This window comes from Amblyomma americanum, chromosome 1, assembly GCF_052857255.1.
Source record: "Amblyomma americanum isolate KBUSLIRL-KWMA chromosome 1, ASM5285725v1, whole genome shotgun sequence".
Classification (NCBI taxonomy): domain Eukaryota; kingdom Metazoa; phylum Arthropoda; class Arachnida; order Ixodida; family Ixodidae; genus Amblyomma; species Amblyomma americanum.
In genome coordinates this window covers 281,907,310-281,919,406 of record NC_135497.1, presented here as the reverse complement: position 1 = coordinate 281,919,406, position 12,097 = coordinate 281,907,310, and the positions used below count along the sequence as shown (strand labels likewise).

At 48.0% G+C, this 12,097-nt stretch overlaps 1 pseudogene; it reads right to left on the bottom strand.

The window, feature by feature from the left end:
• Positions 1 to 6,646: 6,646 nt before the first annotated feature.
• Positions 6,647 to 9,675, bottom strand: LOC144097474 (uncharacterized; annotated as a pseudogene).
• Positions 9,676 to 12,097: the final 2,422 nt, after the last annotated feature.

Genomic DNA, 12,097 nt, shown 5'->3' with positions numbered 1-12,097 from the left:
TGCAGCTGATGTTTGATGCGTACAATGCGAGGACGAAATCACGAAGTGTTGAGCGTGGCGAGGTCAAGACGACAAACAGTGAAGCAGAGAGGACGACACAAAAACACCTGATGCGTCTTTTTCGTTGCGTTGTCTTTGTCGGATTGCGGAGGCCATCCCCTTACAAGCACGGAAGAATAGCCGACGGTTAGGCTTTACGCGCAGTATACATCCCCTCTTGCGCCCACGAGGTAGTGTATTATATTCGTCTTGAGGAAACACTTCCGTCGTTAAGATGCCTGGAGAGTTGCTTTGGATAACAATTCGCGCTGTGTTCGTACTCGCCTCTTCACTGTCGCGAATCTGACTGTAATCCCCAGCTAGATAGCACAGTTGTCTTGGTCAAGCATAAAGGCCAGCTCACTAGGGCAAGCGCTAGTGCAAGAGTTGCTTGCATCACACCTTCTCCTCAGAAGGATAATGGCTCATGCTGACCCCCCTCTTCCCTTTTTTTTATTTTCTCATCTTGCTATACGTGCGCATGCAGGCAGGACATCGGCTACGAAATCTTGCTTTGCTTTTTAATAAACTTCACTTGGTGAAGTAGCGTTGTTTTGTCTCTTTGCCATATTATATGTGTGCTCCGTGTACTGCCTTGTCATCATGGCTATTAACAGATATACCTGGACGACGGAGGCGTTCTTTGTGCGTTGTCCGCTATGTTGCAATTGTGAACGTGCAACAAAAATACCCAGAGAATGGAGGCGACAAGAAGCCTTGGACATACAGCCGCCAGCCAATCATCTGTTTGCTTTAGCCTCGAATGATTTAGCTGGCAGTCTAGACAGCTAGTCAGGAGCCAGGAATTTTGATCCACTCTTTCTAAAGGGACCCCCCCCCCCCCCTCCCCCGCGAGGTGCGTACATTCATTCCCAGGAGACATGCTGAGGGTCAGAGCAACGCAAGCGCTTCAAAAAGGAAAAAAAAAGAAAAGAAGAAAGCGTTTGTGGTAGAAGGCGGTCTGAAATTCAAAACCCAGACTTGGCAATGGCGTAACTCGGTCGTTGGCCGTCTGCAATTCATACACTGTAGGTCTCGCTGTGCAGACAGTATTCTGCCGTCTGCATGCGTCTTTTGATGAAGAGAAACCGCAATACAATCCGGGTGCAACGAGTGGCGTCGGATGCCGTATAAACGTGCGTTCGTTTTTCTCGTTATTTTTTTTTCGCTATTTGGAGACTGCACGCTCCCGCTACTTCGCGAAATTTTCGCAATATTACGCTTTCGCTTGCTCACTGCACGGCAAAAGGGTCGTTTTTCGTCAGTTACTGAAAATTTATTTGCCGTGACTTTTTTTTTTCTTCTACTTAATGCAGATCCGTTTGCCTGAGCGGATATATCAGGATATCACCATTTGTTGTCGTTCATAAGAACAGTAAAAAGTCACGCGCTTTGCTCCCATATACTCGTCCACTGTCGAATTTGACCACGGCGGTTATATTATTCTGAATAACAAGGTGAGTGTTGAAACTTGAAGCCTAATTAAAGTGGTTGTTCTTAATTAAGGGGCGCACTGTCATTGACGCGGACGAGAGCCACCGACTTTTTTGACGTCTCAAGTGAATCTCAAAATCGCCCGCCTCTATTTTTTAACGCAGGGATAAACTGAATATAGGAAAGCAGACCGCTAGTGAGGATCAAACCGACAGCGGGTCCTACCGACAAGGATGCGGTGCTCTAAGCATTATCCTGTATGGCTCCCAACGCTGGAAGTGACAGTGGAAAGGGCTGTCAGATCGTGGAAGGCACCCAGTTATGAGCAGTTAAATCGCTGGCACAGATTGTTAGGGTGCCTACAAGGCACAGCTCTGTCAGATCGGCCCTCGCTCTGCGCTTAGCTTATAAGACATGCCAGAAGCGAAGAGGCGACGCACTGATCAAAGAGATGAAACATGATTTTGGCGCAGAGATATCTCAAGCGAATTTCAGCGCTTAAGTGGAACTCAAGACAGAGTTTTACAGTAGTTTTGCGGGGGCCTTTCTCTGGGTTTCATGGCTGCTGTTCGGGGCGTTCTTGGTGTAGCATATCAAAACCAAAAATTTCCTTCTTCACAAGTTGCCCAATGAGAATCGGTGTTATCATTATCATGTCCCAGGGGAGAGTGTGGCCAGGTGCTCTTTTGACTCGTTAATGTTAGCACTCGCGTTCATATTATGGCACTTAACGCCTCTCAACTCTCCATAGCTTTCTTTCTGAGACTTCTCGCCCGCGGTAAACTTTTATGCCACTGTTAGAAAAATACCTCTATGGATAGTGTTTGTTAGTACTATAAAGAGCAGCAGTAAGGAGCCTAGGAGTTTTCGTCTTGTCTCCGTGAAACTAACAGCACCATATTTAACTCATGGTCTGTGCTACGACTATGAACATTTTGCTTATTACGCAAAATTCCGGTATATATAGGCCTCTCTCAAAGCGCGCCTCATTGGAAGTACTGCGTGTTTCGCAAACAAGCGCGAATCTTTCGCGACGAGCTTCCAGTTTCTCAAATCCGCTCCAGCCCAACGTTGTACTGGCCGAGCACATTATCCGCAGTGTTTGCTTCTCCACGAAGCTCTTCTGTTTCGCGCGGAAGAAAGCTAAACTCAACAGCCTGATGCGCCGAGGATGTTGATAACCGCACAAAGGAAAAAAAAAACGACTTCGGAGACAAAGTTACGGTCACTGTTGTCTAAACGAAGTATTACTGTCCAGTGAGCAGTACCACCTCATGTGACACAAGAACAGTTCCCTTCAGCCATCTTGTTGCGACAGATTTCGATTCATCTCGCCAACGTTTGCTAATGACCTTTATCAACGAACCTAACTGAGCCGGAGCCGCCGCGGTGGCTGAGTGGTTATGGCGCTCGGCTGCCGGCCCGAAAGACGCGGGTTCGATCCCGGCGGCGGCGGTCGAATTTCGATGGAGGCGAAATTCTAGAGGCGCGTGTGCTGTACGATGTCAGTGCACGTTAAAGAACCTCAGGTGGTCGAAATTTCCGGAGCCCTTCACTACGGCGTCTCTCATAGCCTGAGTCGCTTTGGGACGTTAAACCCCCTTAAAGCTAACTGAGCCGACAGAAAATGCCTTTTCGAGGTTCGCCTTTTTGGATTGCCAGTGTCTAGATTACCATGCGACGGCAAATATGCTGCCCGACATTACGTCAACGCACTTCCCAGCGCCGTTCGATGCTTCTTAGCAGTAGTCTGCGTTCCTTTTGCGATTCTAGGATAGACTGGCTCAAGTGTCGACCATATTCGTATTGGGCCTTTTTAGAGCCATCCTGAACTTTTGCTCGGCTCTCGCATACAGTGTGGTTGAACGAGTTTTTTTTTTTTTTTTTGAGGAAGATGAGTCGAGGAGCCTTTTGCTGGTCTTGACAGCGGGCCCTGAGGGTAGATACCAGAAATGCTTGTGCGAGAGAAAATAACGCTGCAGCATGCGATTGGAAACGATCTTAAGCGGGCACCATCGGATATCATCATACCGGCGAACCTTTTTAAGGAAATCAGCGATAGCTCACGGCCTCAACTAAACTCCTTTGAAAACTACCGCCTTCACTAAACTTCCCATCGTTGGGCCATTAACCCGCAACAGTGGCAGTCTGCAAGCGCAAAACGCACGAATAGACCCTGCGAAGTTTATTCAAGGCTCACGACACGGCTTCGCCCTCAAAGCTACATGTTGGTATATGACAGAAAACGAATATTCTGGTGATTCTACCTATTCGGTTGCGGAAAGAGAGGCGGATTGCGGATAAAAAGGGTCAAACGACCATGGAAAGCACAAAGTTGCCCGTTAGGACCGTGAAGCCAGATGTGAGGGCCGTACTATACTGCACGTTAAAAACAAATTAATATCGGTGGCGGATAAATGTCATTTGTTATACTTTAACGCGATAGCGTTAAGGATCAAGTTCAGCAGAAAATCCGGCGTCGTCGTCGTCGTCGGCGGCGGCGGCGGCGTTGCGAGCGAAAAATCCCCTTAGAAGCAACTCATGTGGGCCGCCTCTAGGTCACGTGACCTTGTCGCGTCATCAAAACCTGCCCACCGGATTCTGAGCAAACTGACCACCGTGGCAGATGACAGTTAAATTAATGATTGGTCGCGAAAAGTTGCTCTGGATGAGTAACCCGGGTCGCACTAGTCCCACCGGCGGCAGTACCTGCCACCACACAGCAGTGGGGCACTGCGCCAGGAGTGGTATGAGGACTCCCAGCGATCTATGGATGTGAAGTCGAGAATTACCAATTCCGCATATATGGGCATTAACCCATCCACCACGCTATCCCGTCATACCCTTAAAGGGGCTCTGCATAAAGTTGCGGTATGCCTGGCATGTTAAAGGGCGCCGATTCACAAGTATCCTCCAGCAGGAACTTTTTAATACGTTTTGTGGAAGGTGAGTTATCTGCAGTCAGATTTTGAATTTACACGTCTTCGCGCATTTCTCTCTCCTCTCGTCACTTTTTGCACGCTGAGATGTCGGCGCTCCTCCTCCGGCCCCACCCACTCGGTACCTACGCCGGCTGCCCAAGTGCTCGGGATGGGGGAGGGGGCGGAGCTTCCGGCCGCGGCCATGGGAACTGCGTGACGTCAGAAATAGACGTCACTGGCGAACCAATGACAGCCCTTCACTGCTGACGTAATGAGTGATGCATGACGCGTTACGCGCAGATTCAGGCGAAAACTCGGCACCGCAGGTCACCGCGAGGCGTGGAAGCGCGAATTTAAAATATATATATATATATATATATATATATATATATATATATATTGTGAATAATAGTTTCGCTTTTGAGGTCCCGTACGCGCCATGAACACTCGGTGGCATGTACTCTACATAATGCAAGCTTATTATAGGCCACCCCAAACACCCTTTTTAGGGACCCTTTAAGGTGGAAATTAAGTGTCCCCTCCACTTTTTTTTAACAAAAATTGAAGGTGACACTTTAGCTCCGCCTTAAAGGTATGATGTGATAGCGTGGGTGGGTTAATGCGCATGTATGCGGAATTGGTCATTGTCGACTTTACATACAGTAGCCGTCATACCACTGCTTGCTCAGAGTGCAGCGGTGCACCGACGCCAGCTTTTCTGCGACACGGGGCTCTTAACACTGTCGTGGTAATGCTGGCACAGCTAGAAACGCCGCTTCCAACACCCAGTCGTGTAGTGAAAGTGACTGGATACGCAGGGTTTGACTGCCCACCTGGAGCTTCTATTTTCTTGCCTTGAATAGAAGACGGAGCATAATTTAATGCCCTTTAGCAAAACACATTTAAACATCATACCCGCATGTACCGATTAGTCGTCCGTAAATAAATAAGTACGTCTGCATAGGGTATGCATTAGTGCCAGTTGGTACAAGCATCCTCGCTAAACTGCGGAACACCTCCAACCGAAACTTTTTAATTTAAATATCTCGAAGGTTTGGAGCCGGCTCGGCTCCTTCTTCAGGGCATTACCCCCTTAACAGCTTTCAGGCCTGCCCGTCACGTGACGCGACGTCAACGACGTCACAGCGCGCCGGATGAGGGCCGCGAGCGATTGCCGCGCGCTCGTCTCGCGGGAACTGATGCCACAGACAGGCTCGTCGACCGCCAGGTCTGCGCGATTTATCAGGGCAAAGAAAAATAATTAAGATTACGGACATAATTATACATATTTATTTATCCCAGCAGACTGTCTGTATGCATATTTACAGATATTTACGACTACACATCGTTCGCGGCCAAAATACATGACAGACAGAAAACGATATTGCGCTGTAATGTAGACGGATGTTGCCTTTTATACTGCGTGCTATAAGATTGTAAACAACTGACAGCCGAAACAAGTTGTTGCACCGATAAGAGATACACAAAGTTACAATACCAATCTGTATATTAAAGTAGGCCCTGTGGCACGGTACGAGTTTCAGATGAATGAGAGGAATCAGAACATCGCACATTGCAATGCCAAGAGGTAGAAAACGAAAACCATACTCACATTTTAACTGTAGGTTATAACGAAGAAAATATTATTTCATCCATTTTTCAGAGTAGGTGGCCGCCCTTCAATGGCATAAAACACAGCATATTACTTTGTAGAGTCGAAGACATGCAAAGAAACCACAGTACATTAAACACACTTGTGACTAAACTGTGGACTAGGTTATAATAAATAAGTGACACAAAGAACCACTTATTTCACTGCTGCAGGTAGAGGAATGCACAAGGAATCCACTGCACAAACTGCATTGCACAATAATATAGACACTAATACAATAATACATAATAGACACTGCAACAATAGTACAATAATAGACACTGCACAAGAAGAGCACATACAGACAAAAGGTGTGACAAATAAGTCATTCACCTACCACAGCAGGCACTGTCTGAGGTTCAGCTCAGTAAAAAACAACAACATTGCACTTAATTGCCAACATACTTTAAAATTTTATATTAAATACAAAGAACTGTCATTTAAACTCTGGGCTAGAAAGCATGCATGACGCAAACAAAAGAAGGCTCATTGCACTACAACAGGCAGAAGTTCACCAAGGAAATCACATGAGGAAACTGCAATAAAATACCTGCAGTGCAATTTAAAGCAATTAAATGTTCGGTGTACAAGTTATGGAAAATTACTTTTCAAGAAAGATTTGAGCTTTTCTGTTTTTTGCCTTCTGTTCTTTTATAATATGAAGTTAATCATTCCTTTGTTTGCATAAGTTGTTAAGCATTATGTTTGCTGCACAGTTTGCGACAAGTGTGACAAGGAGCTCGTAGGCATGCCCATTTTCGCATGCATCTATGTCCTCAAGCCTCGGTAGAGAGTTGAGCGTCAGTTGCCGAACGACATTCCTTTGGTTGGGCCCATGGAGAAATTGTGTGCAGGCACTTTGTGTCACAAGCTTTGTAACTACAACCTCCGTGTACATAACAGTTGTAATCACAAGGGCAGAGGTAAACTTGAGTCCACCTCGGTCCAGTTGTGCGATTAAGGAATGGGTGTCTTCTTCCATTTCCGTCTCACTTCCGGTAACAACCAAGTGTCCTCGGCAACTTTCACACTTTAAAACTTTCATTGTAGCATGCCCACAATACCCGCCAACATAACCAATAACTGCCATTCTCTCTCTGAGTGCATCAAGGTCAGCGTCTACAACTTGAACACTAAAGGAGATGGTTCCTACATCTCTGACACTGTTTGTCTCTTCGATGTTTCTGAAGTCATCAGTGCTCATCTTTGGAAGGGCATTTTGAAGGCGAATCCTTCCCCCTGTCTCACAAAGCTGTCGAACAGATATGGGGTACTGCCCACCAGCCATTTGCCGGTACTGTCCAAAACGACTCTCGAGAGGATCCGTTTGAACTTTCCCTAGTAGGGCGAACTTAAAATGAAGTTCACTTATGCAGTACTTTGCCAATGCCAGTAAGGATTGAGCAGATAGCCTTAGGGCACTCAATGTGTCCTGGGTAAGGACCCCAGTGTCATGCCCATAAAATTCCCAGACATCAAGCCAGGTAATGACACCATTCAGAAAAGCTACTTTTGGGTCATCTGTAGTGCATGACATGGGTTCTTCGTAAACAGTACGATGATGGAAGCCTTTATTTGGCGTTTTTACGTTGACAATACTCCACCAGCGAAGAATGATTTAGATGAAATCTGCTGTGGCTGCCGCATGTTGAAAATCAGCTTCACCACTGCGAGCTGCCAAGGCTGTGGCTACGTGTGGATTAAAAACCTGCAGTACCAGCTTCACATTTTGCCGTTCCAAGTTGCTCGAATTAAGTGCCTTGGATGTCCAGCCATACCCAGACTATATCAGTAGAGATGACTCGTCTTTATGTAAATCTCTCAAATTCTTAAATGACGCAGTCATTTTGCATTCAGGACGAACATCATTGTTTGAAAGCTCGAAGCGTGGGTAGAAAAAGCAAGTCCCCGCATTTTTCTGATTCAGCCAATTGTGTCTGATACACTTCAAAAGATGTACAGCATCTACCACATAAAATAATGGCCGATCTGGATCTGCCGGATGTGGATAAACATGACGAAGCATTGGCTTTGGCAGAAACATCTTAATTACCTTTCTGTTTAGAGAGTTATTGTCACAAACAACGGCTATGACCCTGTACCCAATCTCTTCTAAGCGTATGATCACCTTCTTCAGTACGGCATGAAGTTGGTCGCCCTGTATGGTTTTTACCGGAATAATGTGTGCTACCTACTTGAATGAGCTCAGCAGACTTTGTATCATAAACACGTGAACAGATGTGGCTGCCTCGCTGGAATTCACTGCAGCACCATATATGCTGCCCCCCTCATAATCAAAACAAGGCTTGATATGAATTTCGTCAAGCATCAACGTCACTGTTTTTTCATGTGACTGCAGATGTGTAAATCTCTGGGAAACATACTGAAGAAAAGTTGCATCACAAGAATCAATTTCTGGGCACATTTGTACAGATGAGCCCACTTTCCTAATAGTGCTCGGATGGGGCAAGGCTAGTATACTTGTTTTTCTCAAATACTTGTAGGCATGCGGCGATATTGTGTGGAAAATGCATGCAAACACCATTACCTGTGTGATGTACTGAATACGCTCTGCAGAGAGCAGTGTTAGCTGTTCCTTTAAAAATTTCACAGCCCCTTTCTTGATTTCATTAATGCTTGCTTCCAATTTGTCTAGAAAGGAATTTACTGCAAGCGACAGGTGGCGAGAACTGCAACGCTCGCCAGACTCGTCAGACAGCATGCACAGGTTGTTCAAAATTTCCAACAAGGAGCTTACTTTGCAAACCGAGTCTGGTACAACAGCGCTACCAAGATTCTTGATCGCAGATCCCTGGTAGCAGGCTGAGACTCGGAGGTTTTCGAACGCGGTCAGTGACGCCTTCAACCAAGGTTCACGATCGTTGGTGATGTTCAAAAACATCGTACACTTTTCTTTATGAATCACAGTCCACTGCACTGACACTGAGGCCACTTGCAGGCGCGCCTTTAGTTTTTCGAGTGACGAAAATTGGCCTCTCTCCTGCTCCGCTTCATATGACGCCAGTGATCCTTTGACCGCATGGGCGAGTTGGGAAGGTTCTAGTCGGCTCCTCTTAGCATCAGGTGCTTCTCTCTTGCTGTTGTCTGGTGCTGAAAGGTACGAAGGGCAGTTGGGAAATATGGTAGGCACCGATCCACGGCGCAACCGCGGTACTGGCAATCTAAATGTAAGAACAATTCGTGTTCTTGGATCCGTGGACGATGTCGTCGTCTCGATGCATGAAGCGTCGAAATGATCGGCGCAAACGTGCACAAACCTACAAACGTTTCGTAAACATCTCAGAATCCACTTATTAAAATAGCCTAATGCTAGCCCATTTGTCTATAATAAGCGTGTTTGCAGCAAAGAAATGTGGCCACAATCAATCTATCTGGGCTTCGGAAGTATCACAATATATGTGCTGATTAAGTAAAAGCAACCAGGAGCACATAACAGTACCATAAACATTACTTACCTTAGAGTACGAAGTGGGCACGAAGTCCTTCCCCTTGAATGGCGCGCAACCACTTCTTGAAAGTGTCGTCGCCTTTTGGGAAAGAAAACACTTGTATCTTCCTGCCCGTATCGTAATTGCCGGTGCACACCGGCACACAACACTTGTTCGGCATTTCAGTATCCACTGCACATCGCGCACGGAAACAAAATTGCCGCAAAACGACGACGAGAGACGACAAACGCCACCACGCCGCTGTAACCAACCGGCCCGCGCGGCGCAGGGAGCGTGAAAGAAAGAACAGCAGGGACTAAAATCATGTCGCTGGCGATGCGGCTTCTGCAAGTGTCAGCCTGCCGGATGTGACGTCAAAATTTTGGGCGCAGGCCTGAATGCTGTTCAGGGGGTAATGTTCAGGGGCGGCAGGCAATTCTGCAGAAATGATTGTTTTCAAGCATCCTCGGTGCATGAGAAACAGCGCAGAGGCGGCGCAATAAGATGTGACAGACACGAATCGCTCGTGTGTGTCACTTCTTATTGTGCCGCCTCTGCGCTGTTTTTTCAATACAGTCACGGTTTCCGTATCCACAAGAGGTTCAATCATCTTCGAAAATTTTTACCTTCTGCTCTAATTTTTGATCAAGCTTACGCTCTCTAAGGCAACGCAGAACACCGCTGGCCGCAGGGACGGCGTTGACTACGAAGAGCTCAGGCACGTCTAGAACTATTCTTCGACTGCTTGCGTTGTTTCAAAGCACAGGACGCAATGCAGACCGGCTTTGTTAGGCATGAAAGGCTTTTAGCTTCCATCCTCGACAGAATCTTGTCGAGCGTGATTCGGAAATCGCTGCGAAACTAATGCCGCCACCGACGGCCGCCGCGGCCAAAATATCTGTCCGAATGTCACCCAGAAGAAAGGAAAGCTTATCCAGAGCTTCGAGCGGGATTCGGAACAACGCCGGCGGAAATCTAGCAGCTCCCCAGGCTAACGCGGCTCAGGCGGCATAGGCGGCCGAACGCGTCGCTGAGGCCGAAGGAGAGCGGGCGATCGGGGCGGCATCTCAAGCAGCAAAAGCGGCGACGGCGCGTAGGCGAGATGCGGCTTATGGTTGCAGCACGTAGAGCCCTGCCAGCAGCCAGAGAGCCCAAGCACGCTGCCCAGCTCCAAGAACATAAGCAGGCGAGGGCGGCATCATATCCGGCAGCCAAGGGACCTGGTCGAAACCATCAGTGCTAGGCACCATCCTTGACCCGGTCCACAGTAGACTGCGCTGCTGGTGCGAAGAATTTCATGCTTGCGCCTGCACTCGACGACCAGAGACTGCAAACGTTTTCCTGTCAGGTGTCTAGTACTTGAATCTTCTTGCTGGTTAGCACACGCTTGAGAGTCTTGTAGAGCATACATAAACCAAAATAAAATATTTAATGCGTCTTGGAGAGAAAAACGCGATCGCAAACATGCTCGTACGTACTCGGCATTTTATCTCGAGAGCGCAACTATACAATCGTGTAGTCTCAGTTTTGGGGTGGTATAAATGTCTCAGAATTCAAGATAACGGGGCAGCCCTTCGAAGGGGGTTCTCAATAGCATTCCTGGAAAAGCAGCTTCGAAACGCAGTACTGCGTTGATTCGCGGGTGCGAAAAAAGGTTGCCGAGGTTCGACCTTTCAAAATTCCACCTATCAGCCAGACCTGCCCAGCCCGCGCCACGGACGGTTATCGAGCCTCACGCATATACTGCGAATCCCCGGTGGCCAATGGTGCGTGACTCGAAGCTACTAACTAGCACCGAGACACGAAATAATGCCGAAAACGGTCGCGTCCGCAAAGCAGCATGAGCCGAGCGCGAGGCGAGGGGAACACCCGCGCTGTCCACGCCGCGCCAGCCACTCGATCCGCGACCCGGAGATCCACTTTGGCGCGCGGTCGGATAGCATGCAGGAATCCGGCAGGGGAGTCCGGACCCCTTCACGGAGAATGCCGGCCGCGCGTCGGCCGCCGGAATCCGGCTGTCACAGCCGTAATTGCGCGCCGGTCGCGGTCCGCGGCCGGTCAAAGTGAAATGGCGCAGGGAGAAGGCAACTTTTCTATGGCCGGCCAGTCCAGACCACCGATGGCATTCGGCTGAATGCGGGAACGCCTACTCGCCGGTGCAAGGATTCGAAGGCCAGTCGCGATTGCGCGGGTCGCTGTTGCCTAATAAAAGCTACGCTCACACCTTTCCCGCTGGCTTGTACGAACTCAGCATTAACGACAGAGGAGAAAGCATTCTTTGGCCAATAAGGCACGACTCGGAAATGCCCTGTCGAATGTATAGGTGCCTCCTAGGTGCGATTATGTCTAAACAGACAGATGAATTCAATCTGTTTTCTTGCAACACTTTATTGGGGGGAAAAAAAAAGTCGCATCTTCTAGCGGGTTGGCATGCCTTGAGGAAAACGTGCGCCCGACTGCCACATGGGATACCTCGTTGGACCTGCTTTACGCCGTATCAGCGTCCGCTGTTATGATCCCTTAATGGCCTAACCAGTTAATACATTTTGCTTGCGACTTACTGGGTATAAACTAGCCGATTAAACCAGCAGGACAAATCGTGA